This window comes from Myotis brandtii, unplaced genomic scaffold (assembly GCF_000412655.1).
Source record: "Myotis brandtii unplaced genomic scaffold, ASM41265v1 scaffold410, whole genome shotgun sequence".
NCBI classification, from domain to species: domain Eukaryota; kingdom Metazoa; phylum Chordata; class Mammalia; order Chiroptera; family Vespertilionidae; genus Myotis; species Myotis brandtii.
In genome coordinates, this window is record NW_005365764.1 from 3,017,693 (window position 1) to 3,032,205 (window position 14,513).

At 47.2% G+C, this 14,513-nt stretch overlaps 1 protein-coding gene across 4 annotated transcripts in view; it reads left to right on the forward strand.

Moving 5' to 3' along the window:
* Nucleotides 1-14,513, forward strand: part of PDPN (podoplanin) — a 28,453-nt gene that overhangs the window by 4,743 nt on the left and 9,197 nt on the right. The window lies entirely within an intron of this gene.

The following is a 14,513-nucleotide window of genomic DNA, read 5'->3' on the forward strand; positions in this document are numbered from 1 at the left end:
AACAACAAACCAACCAAAAGGATAACCACTTTTCCGGAGGAAGATGTGCTCTTGACCCCTGTGCAGAGGGAATGTCACTGGGTAATGACTGTCATTGTGACTTTTGTAGCATGCCGGGGAATGCCAGTTACATAGAAAACAGTTGGGAAGCGGGGCAGGGGGGCATGCTAGGATACGTGTAAACATGTGACCGATGAGAAGAGAGTGTTTCCTGCAATTCATCAAGGTGTCTCTATCTGGGGGAATAAAACATGACTCATATAAGCCACGCAGTGACCCAGTGAATCCTGCTCAAAGGGTCTGCTGTTGTCAAACCTGCCTTGCCCAAGGAATTCATGTATTGAACAAATATTTCTTGAAACTGCTGTGTGAGTGAGGCAAGGCAACATTACCCCTGCTTGCAGCTAGTAGGCAAGATGTCATATCTGATCACGTGGGATTCTGATCCCAATGACAGTGATGCTGTGATGACTCAGAGATGGCTGTTCTATCACAGCCTGGAAGTGATTCACCCAACGCCTCGCCCTTCTCCTGTGTTGCACGTGCACCAAATAATGTCTCAGGTATTTCACGCTTGAGAAGGACATGCCTTCTCTGAAGCGGTGGGAACCACATCCTGTTCTAAATAAACGAGTTGGTTTCCTGGCCTCTTGTGAGTTTGGGTAATGTGGGACAGTTTCATCTGAGCTGGATCGCCCCCTCAAAGGTTACATGCCTGAGTCTGTAAAGCTAAGGGAACTGGATTCTGCATGGATGGTGTGAATGGCAGTAACGCTGTGATAACAGCGAACATTTACTGAGCACTTAGCACATGTCCAGCTCTTTCCAAGCCCTGCCTCACTTAATCTGCACAACAGAACCACAAGGGTGCAACTATTTGTATTTTACAGAGGAGTAAAGAGGTTCAGAGAGGTTTAGTAACTTACACACAGGCACAGCACAAGCAAATGGCAATGGCGGACTTAGATTTGGGCAGCTCACCCTCAGAGCCTATGCCCCTAATGACTAAGCACAACAGCCAGGGAATCACAACTCAGAATAAGTACCCTGTATACGTAAAAGAATGTATGAGGAAAACGGCGTGTCCTGAGCCGTTCACACCATTTGTTATCTGCTGCTCGGAGTTTGGAGATGAGATTCCACTGGGATCCAGAAAAAGCCTTGTGGGGAAGATGGGACTTGATCTTGGCGGTGAACAATGGTGAGGTTGGTTGGACAAGGTATCAGGCAGAGACGGGCAGTTTGGGAGAGAGAGGCTGCACGGAAATGCAAACCACCTAGAATTATGTGGGAAGCGGTCTGGGCAGGGCCGGGAAGGCTCGCTGGAGGTCGGGGGAGTGAGTTGGGGAGTGGCAGGAAATTCAGGAGAAGGACGAGTCCATGTTGAGTGGGGGAGGTGGACCTTTTTCTGTGGCTTCTAGGCAATAAGAGAAAGTGGGAGTGGGCAGGCCATGAACAGTGGTTGTCAGAAAAGTCAATGAGGAGGACACCATATGAATCTAGGTTATGGGACAAGTCAGGAGGTAAAGAGACTGTGTGGTGAGTGACAACAGAAGGAGTGATGAGGTCAGATTTGGGGGAATAAGAGCCAGCAAGACTTGCAGCCAGGGATTTCCTGATTTTCATTCTTTCATTTCCTGGGTTCTTATTATTCACCTATTACAACATTCGTCACTGTTATTGATATGTAATTCACATATCATAGACTTAACCCCTTTAAATTGAACAATGTAGTGGTTTTTAGTATATGTATATAGAGAGTTGTGCAGCCGTCACCAGGGTCAATTTTATTTTTAAAAATACATATCTTTATTGATTTCAGAGAGGAAGGGAGAGGGAGAGAGAGATAGAAACATCAATGATGAGAGAGAATCCTTGATCGGCTGCCTCCTGCATGCCCCACACTGGGGATTGAGCCCACAGCCCGGGCATGTGCGCTTCACTGGAATCGAACCCGGGACCCTTCAGTCTACAGGCCGACACTCTATCCTCTGAGCCAAACCAGCTAGGGCACAATTTTAGAACATTTCATCACCCTCCTTCCCCAAACTCCCAAACCATTAGCAAGGGCTCATATTTCTTCTCCCTGATCCCCTGGCAACCACTAATCTGCTTTCTGTCTCTCTGGGTTTGCCTCTTCTGGGTATTTCACATAAATGTCATCACACAATATGCGGCCTTTTGTGTCTGACTTCTTTCACTTAGCATGATGTTTTCAAGGTTCATCCATGTTGTAGCATGTGTAGAATTTTATTCCTTTTTATGGCTGAATAATATTCCATATGGATATAAAACATTTTGTTTATCCATTCACCAATTGATGGATAATTGGTTGTTTCCAGTTTGGGGCTATTCTAAGTAAAGCTGCTGTGAACATTCATGTACAGGTCTTTGTGAGGACATATGTTTTCATTTCTCTAGGAGGGGAATGGCTGGGTCCTATGGTAACTATGTTTAACTCTTTGAGGAACTGCCAACTGTTTTCCAAAGTGGTTGCGTCATTTTAATCCCTACCAATAATGCACAGGAGTTCTGATTTCTTTACATCCTTGCCACCTCTTGTTATTTCCTGTTTGTTTTTAATACTAGCTATTTTCTGATTTGCATTTCCTTAATGCCTAATGATGTTGAACATTTTTCCATGTGCTTATTGGCCATTTGTATCTCTTCTTTGGAGAAATGTCTATTCATATTCTTTTCTCCTTTTAAAATCGGGTTGTCCTTTTATTGTTGAACTAGGGGCCCAGTGCACGAATTTGTGCACCTGGAAAGGAACTGTGGGCCGCAAGGCTGCGGTGGGCACAGGGGCGGGTCTCGGCCCATCCTCCGCGCCCCCGCCTGGCCCCTCACACTGTGGCCCTGATCCCCTGTCTGCCAGCAGCCCTGCTCCCGCCACTGCCGCTCCCACGCACTGATGACTCTGGCCCCGCTTGCACCCACTGACAGCACAGAGCAATTGGGGCTGATGCACCAGCAGCGGGTGCGAGCGGGGCCAGCACCTTCAGCGGGTGGGAGTGGCGGCTGCTGCCCCGATTGCCCCTCAGGAGCAGGGCAAGGTAGAGAAGCCCTGAGGGGCAATCGGGGCCAGCGCCAGCAGCAAGTGTGAGCGCCAGGTGGGACCGTGGCACATGGGAGCAAAGAACTTTCAGTAACCACCAGAGGCTCACCCCAGTGACAGCGACTGGCACCCCCGCTCACCTGCTCCACCATCCTGCCACGGCCAACACCCACCATGTTCCATGCACACCCCCTGGAGGTCAGCGCACATCATAGTGACCGGTTGTTCGGTTGTTCCACCATTTGGTCTATTTGCATATTAGCCTTTTATTATATAGGATTCTTTGTATAATCTAAAACCTAGACCCTAGATCTTTATCAGATGTATGAATTGCAAATATTCCTTCCATTCTGTGGGTTGTCTTTTCAATCTCTTTTTTTAAAAAAAAATCTATTTTTATTGATTTCAGAGAGGGAGAGAGAGGGAGAGAGAGATAGAAACATCAATGATGAGAGAGGATCATTGATCGGCTGCCTTCTACACACCCCACCCTGGGGATTCAGCTCACAACCTGGGCATGTGCCCTGACCAGGAATCAAACCATGAGCTCCTGGTTCATAGGTCAAAGCTCAACCACTGAGCCACGCATCTTTTCAATCCCTTGTATCAATTGAAGCACAAATTTTTAAAGTTTTGATGAAGTCCAAGTTACCTATTTTTGTTGCCTAGGAAGATTGCCTAATCTAAGGCTACAGAGTTACTCTTATGCTTTCTTCCAACAGTTGCATTATTTTAGCTCTGACATTTAGGCCTCTGATTCATTTGGAGTTAACTTTAATATATATGGGTTTATTTCTGGAGTCTTCATTCTATTCCTTCATCTATACATCTATTCTTATGCCAGTATTAAAGCATCTTGATTCGGTAGCTTTGTAATAAGTGTTGAAATCAGGACGTGTGAGTCCTACTGTGTTCTTTTCCAGGACTGCTGTGGCTAGTCTTTCTCCTATATATTCCTTATTTGTGTACCTCTTGCCCTTTAGAGAAGAGAGGAGGACCCATGGACCCACTTAAAAGAACACATGGTTGGTACATAGTAAACATGTGGCAGGAGGAGCGGGAAGTAATTCAGTGAGTGACCCAAGCCTTTGGGCAAGAATGACAAGATAAGCAGATGATAGAACTCAGGGAGGAGGGAAGAGCGGTTAGGAACCAATTTGCTGAGAAGGAGCAGGAGTGTATACACTCTGTCATAGACACAGTGAGGCTGAGGTACTAGTGAGACAACCAATTTAATGTGTCTGATGGGCACCTGGGGAGACACTAAACCAAACGGACATCAGAAATATGCTCTGGAGACAAAGTTTGCTGCCTGAATTTCCCACTCATGGGATCAAGGGGGAAGAGATGCTAGGGAGAGTCGGAGAGATCCCCCTAGCTAAGAACAATTATTTTTTTTTACAAACCTACTGCCGGGAGCCCTGAGAAGGGTGTACACTTCAAACTCCCAAGCCAGGCTTAGGATCAAGGCCACGGGCAGCTCGTGGAAACACACGCAGCACATTCTGCACATTCCTGCAGGGCCTCATCCTCCTGGGCTCACAGCTGGACAGTCTGCGAGCCGCCTGGGTGGACAGTGAGGTCAGATCCAAACGGGCTCCTCCGCTCACTCTTGCAAAATCGGGGCCTGCTCAGCTGACGGCCGTGAGTCAAGCAGAGGCTGTTTCCCAGCAGATGGCCCGTGTTTCCCGAACAATCCGCCGCCCGGAGGGATGCTTTGCCGGGGCAGCCCTTCCAAAGCAGGCTTTGTCACTTGGCTCTTCAAGGACTAAGCACCTCTTCCTATGAGGTGGCCCTTTGTACAGGGCTCGGCCCCGGCGAGGTCCAGAAAAGTCCTTACAGAGGTGTTGATTCCGGGCGACAGGCTGTGAATTCATTTCCTCTTACTGAGAACATTCTGCTCTTGGTCAAGAGAGAAACCTCCCCCCAGGTTGTGTAATCTCGGTTGAGGTTACCACCAACAGCCTCTCGTTTTCACATCGGAGGAGTTCTGAGCCCTGATTGTGATTGGGGGTGAGTGGCTAAGTTGATTCACCTCCGGGAGCCCTGAAAAGGGTGACTATTCATGTATTCATTCATTTAGCTAACAGAGGCGTGCTAGTGGCAGGGCCATGAACCCACAGCCGAAGGGAACGTGGCCCACAAGTAGCTCCCTGATGCTGGTCGGGAGAAAACAGTGGGTGCCCGTGTTATCCAGTCCTAGACTAGGTTAGAGGAGCGTACTTTCTCCCGGCCCCTGGGGGGGATCTGAAGGAAGAGGTACTTTACCTGGATCGGGTAGAAGAGGAGGAAGGGTTTGGATGGAGCTGAAAGATGAACCAGCCGGTGCCCTTGGCATCCATAGTCCACAGTCAGGGCTGCTCCAGTTCTACTCCAGCCCTTCCTATGGGGGGTAGAGAGGAATGGGACGAGAGGGACCTGCGGAAAAATGACCGATACATGCGAAGGTGGTGTTGCACAGTGGTTAGAGCGGGGTTTTGGAGTCTGGCAGAGCCTGGTGTCTGATTTCAGCATCACCACTGGCTGGCTACATGGGTGGTTTACTCTCAGCCTCATCATCCTCATCCTCAAAGTGAGGATGGTATTCCCTTGCAAGGCTTTTGTAGAGACATGAGAGAGTGCTTGGCACCATGTTTTGGCTATGCTCTTGTAAATTTCATAAATAGCAGCCATTCTTGAAATATAATGGATGGTCCTGGACATTAATTGCAAAGACTTGTGAAGGCACACAGTAGGTGTCAGTTCCTTTCGCCCCATCACAAAGGAGAGAGAATGGATGTGGTCAGCAGGCCTGGTGTTCATACCTTAGGGACCAAATGTCCTGTCCCCTCCCCTGCCAGTGACTCGGTGCGAGTCCCTGCCGTTGAAATAAAAAGTGAGTCCCCAGACACCATTGGTCCCTCTCCTTCTTTCTTTTTTTCAATCCTCAAGGAGTGAGGATATTTTTTCATTGATTTTTTAGCCAGAGTAGAAGGGGGAGAGAGAGAGAGAGAAACATCACTGTGAGAGGGACACATTGATTAGTTGCCCCCCCACCCCTTCCCACACACACACCCTGACCGACCCTGGACCAGGGGTTGAATCTGCAACCAAGGTACATGCCCTTGACGGGGAATCGAACGTGTGACCCTCCAGTGCTCAGGCTGACGCTTTAACCACTGAGCCACACTGGCCAGGGCTGTCCCTCTCTTTTCTTTATTGCCCATGTTCCACTGCAGAGGCCTGCAGAATGCTGCCTTCCGCTTTGGGAGCTGACTCGGAGGGGCTGCCCCACCCAGAGCCCAAAGAAAATTGCCCCGTGGGTGCCTGTACCCACCCCTCCCTGATGTCAGGGGGTACCGGCTGTTCCAAATCTTAATACGTAGCATTTCTTCTGAGGTCTCTGGAGGAACTAGCGAACTTGCCTGATCGCCTCAGCCTTGACACGGTCTCTTGAGTTTTACAGGAGAGGCACATGCCCCCAGAGCCACAGCAGGCAGGCAGGCAGGTCTCCTTGTGGCCTTGGCCTGCAGGGGCTGACGGGACGTGACACCATGAGTGGACAGGCTGCTGCTCATTAAAGAGCAAACCTCAGAACAGTAAAGTCCACCCTCCAGGTGAACTGTTGTGTTTTCAGCCACACTGTCTCTCTCTCTCTCTTTAAAAAAAATATATTTTTATTGATTTCAGAGAGGAAGGGAGAGAGAGAAACATCAATGATGAGAGAGAATCATCAATCGGCTGCCTCCTGCACGCCCCCAACTGGTGATTGAGTCCACAACCTGGGCATGTGTCCTGACCAGGAATTGAACCATGACCTCCCAGTTCATAGGTCAATACTCAATCACTGAGCCATGCTGACCAGGCCCACCATGCTGTCTCTTTATCTGGGGAGGTACTAACAACTCCTGGGTGAAGCACAGTGGACAGTGGCAGGAATATTATCATACTAGAGGCCCGATGCATGAACTTTGTGCAAGAAGAGGCCTTCCGGGACCCAGGCTTCCCTTGCAGCCCCAGCTTTGTCCAGAAGGACATCTGGTCTAATTAGCATATTCTGCTTTTATTATTATAGACTAGTGGCCCAGTGCACAGATTCGTGCACATTGAAAGGAATCAGGCTCCCTCCTCTTTGGTTCTGGGGTGTGTCACCCGAGAACCGCTACTGCCAGTTCACCGCAGCTCGGCAGTAAACCAGATTCGGGGCCAACAGTGTCCCAGCGGCAAAATAACCCATGACCGAAGGTGGAATAGCACAGCCCTGCGAGGAATCAGGCTCCCTCCTCTCTGGTTCTGGGTGCGTCACCCAAGAACTACCGCTGCCAAGTCACCGCAGCTCAGCATCTCCTGCGTTGAGTGTCTGCCCCTTGGTGGTCAGTGAACATCATATGTATGGTCGGCTGGTCACTTAAACTTTTATATATATAGATAAGGCAGGTGTGGGCAATGTCCAGCCCACAGGAGTATAAGGCCCCCGAAATCATTTGGCCTGGCCCTACCAAGGCATTAGGGGTGAGTTCATTAAATGTTTGACCAAGTATAGCAGGCTCGTTTTCAAGTTGATCATTTTGTATGACCCTTGAATGATGTTATAAATATCCAAAGAGCCCTTGGCAGAAAAAAGGTTCCCCACCCCTGCTATAAGGGATAATTGAAAAGAAATTTCCTTCTTGGCTGGAGGTGTCCTCTTTCAGTCAGTTGCTGAGTAAGCGTCTGTGAAGTACGAACCATGGTGCCAGGCCCCGGGCATGTGGGACCGTGTGGGCTTTAGGTAGCCCTTTGCCGCCCAGAGGAAGACTGAGTGAGTGCCATTTCTGTGGGACACCGAGGAGCAGGGCCAAGTCTTCTTGGAGTTGCCTAGGTTTTTCCATGGCCAAACCTTTGATCCCGTAAACCATCTACCAGGAGCCATGGAGAGGGCGAGGGTGGAGGGGAAACCCACTGGCCACATCAGGGATCATATTGACCGCAACCCACAGTCTGCTGGGAGCTGAGGGTCCGGCACACAGCGCTGGGTCAGGGAATGGCTCCCAATATTTCAAAGAAAGGCATCCGCACAAGGGGAGGAGACGGGCAGCCTGCAGGACACGAGGAGCAACTCGAAAGATGTGGTAAATAAAAGCAGAGCCCCAACACCTTCCTGCCCATGACAGAACCCACCGCGTGGTGATCAGCAGCTAAACGGGACGTTGGGAATTGAGGTGAAGGGTTGTACCAGTGGGGGGGTCCTCAGGGGCCTGGGAAATGTTGGGGGTTGGCGTCTTTCTCCAGGTGGGGGGGTGTTGATTTTCAGGCTTCTGAGCACAGTATTGAAACAGGATGGAGAAATAATGCGCCAAAGCATGTGTCTGGATGAAGGAACAGACGTGAGCATTTTTATTTTTGTTTTTCAAATAGATGTTTTGATACCCCCCTTTCCCCAGCATTACTTCATCCCGAAAGTAACTGAGGGGGATGCTAGGATGAACTGTTTATTAAGTCTCCTACCGGGGAAAACCAGAACTTCCTAGGATGTCGTAAGAAAAAAAAGAGAGAGAGAGATTCTGCTTCTTAATGGCCACAAAAGTCACCCCCAGGCCATGCAGTCAGCCATCTTCAAAGGCTTATTGTGTATCTAAACACTGGAGCAGCTTGAAGATGCCAGACACCAGGCAGCAGGCAAGATGCCTTCATCTGTGGGCTAACACCACAGATTTTCTCTGAAAACCCCGAGGGTAACTGGGCTTGTGGCTTCCTTATTTTTAAAATCACCTTCCCTCCTCAAGATAAAACACTGTCCAAGTGGCTCCCGAGCTGTCCGATCCTGAAGCTTCGGGTCCACAGCAAGGGGACGGTAGGGCGGTCTCCCTCACATGGTGCGAACAGGACAGAGGCTCTTTGCCTAAACTTGCGTGCGGGACTTTTGCGGCTCCCAATAAAACAGGGAGCGACCATTAGAGGACTTAGCATCACGTAGGAACATCCTACTTCACGCGTACGTCCAGTGAAATGTTGTTACCAACAGAGCTGTGACAGGTGGGAAAACGAGTTCTTGACTCTGAGGTTTTGTATCGATTTCTCATTATTGGTGGGTAATACTTCAGACACTTCCCAGCCATTGCCTGTCCAGTTCTTTCCTTTCCTTCGCCACTGCCCTGGTGCGAGCACCACCCACTCCTGCCTGGATGACAGAAATAGCCTAAGTGACCCCCTGTTCCGGTCTGACCCCAGCATCATCCCCGGAACACACACTCCGTTCACACAGCACCCAGGGTGGCCTCTTGGACTCAGGTTATGCCACTTCCAAAAGAAAGCAAATGACTCCAGATGAAATCAAAACCCCTTCCTTGCAGAGTTCCCCAGGACAGGCCCTCCCCAATAATGAACTCACAGAAAGAAAAACTAAAAAAACAATAACCCATTTACCATTGCAACAAAAAAATTAAGATACCTAGGAATAAACTTAACTAAGGAGGTAAAAGACCAGTACTCGGAAAACTACAGGACATTGAAAAAAAAGAGGAAGACATAAACAAATGGAAGAACATACGGTGTTCATGGATTGGTAGAATCAACATCATTAAAATGTCCATACTACCCAAAGCAATCTATAGATTCAATGCAATCCCCATTAAAATACCAACGTAGCCACGGCAATCCTGAGAAAGAACAAAGTTGGAGGGATCACAATACCAGATATCAAGTTATATTACAAAGCCACAGTTCTCAAAACTGCCTGATACTGGCACAAGAACAGACACATAGACCAATGGAACAGAACAGAGAACCCAGAAATCAACCCAAGTCATTATGCTCAATTAATATTTGACAAAAGAGGCAAGAGCATACAATGGAGTCAAGACAGTCTCTTCAATACATGGGGCTGGGAAAATTGGACAGGTAACATGCAAAAAAATGAAACTAGAACACCAACTTACACCATACACAAAAATAAACTAAAAATGGATAAAGGACTTAAATGTAAGGCAGGAAACCAGAAAAATGTTAGAAGAATCCATAGGCAATAAAATATCACACCTATGTCGTAGCAATACCTTTACCAATACAGCTCCCAGGACAATGGAAACTAAGGAGAAAATAAACAAATGGGACTACATCAAAATAAAAAGCTTCTGCACAGCAAAAAAGACCATCAACAAAACAAGAAAGCCCACGGCATGGGAAAACATATTTGCCAATGCTATCTCAGATAAGGGTTTAATCTCCAACATTTACAGGGAATTCATAAAACTTAACAAAAGGAAGATAAACAATCTAATAAAAAATGGACAAAGGACCTAAATAGACACTTTTTTGGAAGAGGACATACAGAAGGCCAAGAGACATATGAAAACATGCTCAAAGTCACTAATCATCCGAGAGATGCAAATCAAAATGACAATGATGTACCATCTCACACCTGTCAGAATGGCTATCATCAACAAATGACAAGTGCTGGTGAGGATGTGGAGTAAAAGGACCCCTCATGCACTGCTGGTGGGAATGCAGACTGGTGCAGCCACTGTGGAAAACAGTATGGCGTTTCCTCAAAAATTTAAAAATGGAACTCCCATTTGACCCAGTAATCTCACTTCTAGGAATATATCCCAAGAAACCAGAAACACCAATGAGAAAGGATATATGCACCCCTATGTTCATAGCAGCACAATTTATGATAGCTAAAATTTGGAAACAGCCCCCATCAGCAGATGAGTGGATTAAAAAGCTGTGGTACATCTACACAATGGAATACTATCTACACTAATAAAAGAGAAACATGCAAGTTGGTGTCATTCCGCTACACCCACCAGCCAATCAGAGCGACTATGCAAATTAACCCAACAAAGATGGTGGTTAATTTGCATATGCAGGCGTGGCGTGAAGACTGAAGACTGAAGAGGCTTGGCTTCTCCACTGCAGCTGCAGCGGAGAATCCAAGCCTCACTGTGGCAGGACCAAAGGCCTGGGTTCCGGGTGCCGGAGGAAAACCCGTGCCAGCAGCCAGGAGAAGGAAGGCCTATTGCATGAATCTTCATGCAATGGGCTTCTAGTACTGCTATAAAAAAGAAGGAACTTTTACCATTTGCAACAGCATGGATGGACCTGGACAGCATTATGCTAAGTGAAATAAGGCAGTCAGAGAAAGATATCACATAATCTCACTCATATGTGGGATATAATGAACAACATAAACTGATGAACAAAAATAGATCCAGAGACAAAGAAACACTGAACAGACCGTTCAACCTCAGAGAGAAGGCTGGGGGCGGGGGTGGGGGCGGAGGAGAATCAACCAAAGGACTTGTATGCATGCATATAAGCCTATCCAATGGACACAGACACCAGGGGGTGAGGGCATGAGTAAGGGGGTGGGGAGACAATGGAGGGATAAGGACATGTATGTAATACCTTAATCAAGAAAGAAAAAAAAGAGAGAGAGTATGAGTAATAGAGAGGAAGCTGAGATGGGAAGTAGGTGACACCTTGTAGACTATGTGAAGAATTTTTTCTTTATCCTAAAAGCATCGACAAACATCGAAGGGTTTTAAACAAGGGGATGACTTGTCAAATTTTTATTTGAAAAAGCTCGTTCTGGCTGCAAGAAATAAGATATAGAACAACAAAACTCACCAGTTACAAAAGAGTAAAATGTTTGCAGCATTTATTCCAGGGAATATATTCTTAAGGTTATAAAAAAAATATCTAAACATCTACAAAACTATAAAAAACCATGAATACCATAAGAGAAAAATGGTTACAAAGATATTTTCTGATGGCCAACAGATGAAACAGCTCACCACTGCTAATCAAAGAAATGTCAGTAAAACCAGAGGCTTGAAAGCATTTATTCAAAGATTTTTATCAAGCATTTAGGATACTGCAAACCGTGACAATGACAGTGTGGTTTATCATTGCATTTAAATTCCGAGATATTTTAAAAGAAATGCCATCCCATACATATATGTAAACTAGAATCATTTATTTAATGCCAAGATTATAACGATTCATAATTAGCATTTTTCCTACCATTAAGCATCTCTCTAGTTCTTGTTTGTTCTCCAATTTAAGAACCTTAAGGTGAAATTGATTTATCCACACCATCTTCTCATAGGCAGTATAAACGTTGGCCTGGCTTTTTAAAGAACAACACACACAAAAATATTCCAAAGTAAATGGATGGGTTGCCACTGCATTTGGAAACTTCCATTGGTTCTGTGCCATGTCTAGGGGAGGCTGGGGGAGGCTGGGTGTGACAGGAAAGCGTTTGTTCACGTGAGCATGAGGGCACACTGCTTCTGGCCGGCCCTGTTATTGCAGTCTCCTCACTGCACCTATGTAAACAGTTGTGTGTGTGTGTGTGTGTTGCCTGCGTGCACATGTGTCTCAGGAAGGAGGAAGGATTGGAGGTCCCAAGCATCCACACGTGGTTTGAATTTCAACATTCCAGGGAAAAGGATGGCAAATGCTGGCTGGGGGACCGCGTCACCCAGGAAAGCCTTTAGCCAACCTAAGGAGAGAGACAGCTGAGGATCTCTTGTTAAAGATCAACTTTCCCATGGAGCCAAGAGAATGCCAGGGCCGTGAGACTAGAAGAACATGCATCTTAATCACGAGTGTCATTCATAAAAACGCCCTTTGTCTATTCAGAGCGGTTTTAGTGCCGGGCTCTGCGGGCCAAGCGTAGGAAAGAACCAGGAGGAATTTTTATCGTTCCGCTTTCAATGAACTGAACTTTCTACGAAAGAATTCAGACCAACTTCATTCAGTACTTGTTTTTGTTTTGTTTTGTTTTGTTTTAAAGCAAGGGTAGTTTGTTTTTTAAAGTTAGAGGATGCGCCGTAGTACGTGGTTTTGCTGAGCAGCGCCGGAAAACATTTTTTACATTGATGACTTGTTAGTTGAGCTCAAAGCAGGAGAGGAAGAAAAGGAAATAGCATATTTAGTTTTGTGCGTGCATGTGTGTGCGCGTGTGTTTTGTTTGTTTGTTTGTTTGTTTTTAATAAGGACTACTTGCCAGGCAAAGGGATATTTCGCCCCTGAGAATCCATTACTTTATTCAACATCTGCCTACAGCACAGGCCTAAATCCCCGTGGGGTCCAATCACTGCCCCACCTCTCCCCCACCCCAGCAAATGGCTCAGAGGGAAGACCAACCATTTGCCTGCGCTGAGCTACTATTCAGTCATTGCTAACTGGTGAAGGGCTTTCGCCACCCAGATGAAAAATGCATACTAGTAGGTTCATCCAAAGAGATTGATCGGCAGCCCTGGAGTAGGACTAGTTGCAGAGAGAACAAACGAATTTACTCTGGAGGCTTTCTCCCTCTGCATCAGCAAAGACGCCGTGATCAAATATTTATTAGCAGCGCCTGTGGCTGGGCCGGCAAGAAGCATCGGGAGGAATAGGCATCTTAAAGCAAGGGCGGGCTGCTGGCTGACTTGAGCACGGCCTGGTTACGAACATCCGCTCTCTAATTACACCCTCAAAGCAGTCCCCAAGCACCCCTCCCTCTGCTCCTGGGATGCGTGTGCTCCCTTATTTTGCAACTGTACTGAGTCATGGGATTTCCAGAGCCCCTCTGCGTCTGCGGATGGAGCCTGTGGCCAATGAGTCAGATTTTTAACCAGCAAAGGGTTATCTGGTGAGTTGAGATGGTGCTCCGGCTTGGTCATGATTAGCTCAGATCATTGGGATACAGGTTGAAGAAGAGGCCACTGTTGTTATCTGTTCTCTGCCCGGTTTTAGAATTTGCTATTCCCTGCTCTTCCAGAAACCTTTTCTTTGGCACAACGGGGTCATTCACGCAGTGTTAATGCAGGAGAGCCAGGTCCGGGGCCAGGAAGGTCTCCCAGTAGCATAGCTCTTGGTGCACGGAGAGTTCCCTTAGTTCTCGCTGGCATCCTTAAGTATATTGCTGACCTTCCCCTGCAGACATTAGCCCAACTGGAAGATAGGAGGTTGAACTCTATGTAATTTCTGAGGTCAGTGGTCAAAGCCAAGGCTAACCGTTCAGGTGGGCAGCAGTCTCCAAGTTAAATGGAGGGCAAGCTTGACTTTGGAAAGATGGAGACCCTGCTTTTTGGACGTTTCTGATTCAGGAGGTTGGAGGTAGAGCCTGCAAAGTGGTTTTGGAACTCTCCCGAGGTGCCTATAATTTAGAATTTTTCCAAGTCACCATGATATTCTAGTAACCTGAATACATTCCTTCAGCATTTGAAATAGTACCTGAAAAGGAAAGGTGTACAGCCCGCCCCAGAGGGATATCAAGGAGGGGCTGGCTGCTTCAGCTTTTTCTCTTTCCACCCTCCTTTCCTGGGCAATGGTGACAACCAGGCCAATCGCATGTGCCAGAGGTGCAGCAAGGAGAATGGTTTGTGCCAAGCAGGAAATGTAACAACAAATCCCAAAAAGAAATGGGGAAAGATAATCCCAATGTAGCCAGACCGTTAGGTCTGCCCACACACTCCATCCACCGTGAGCCCTGACTCCGTCTTTC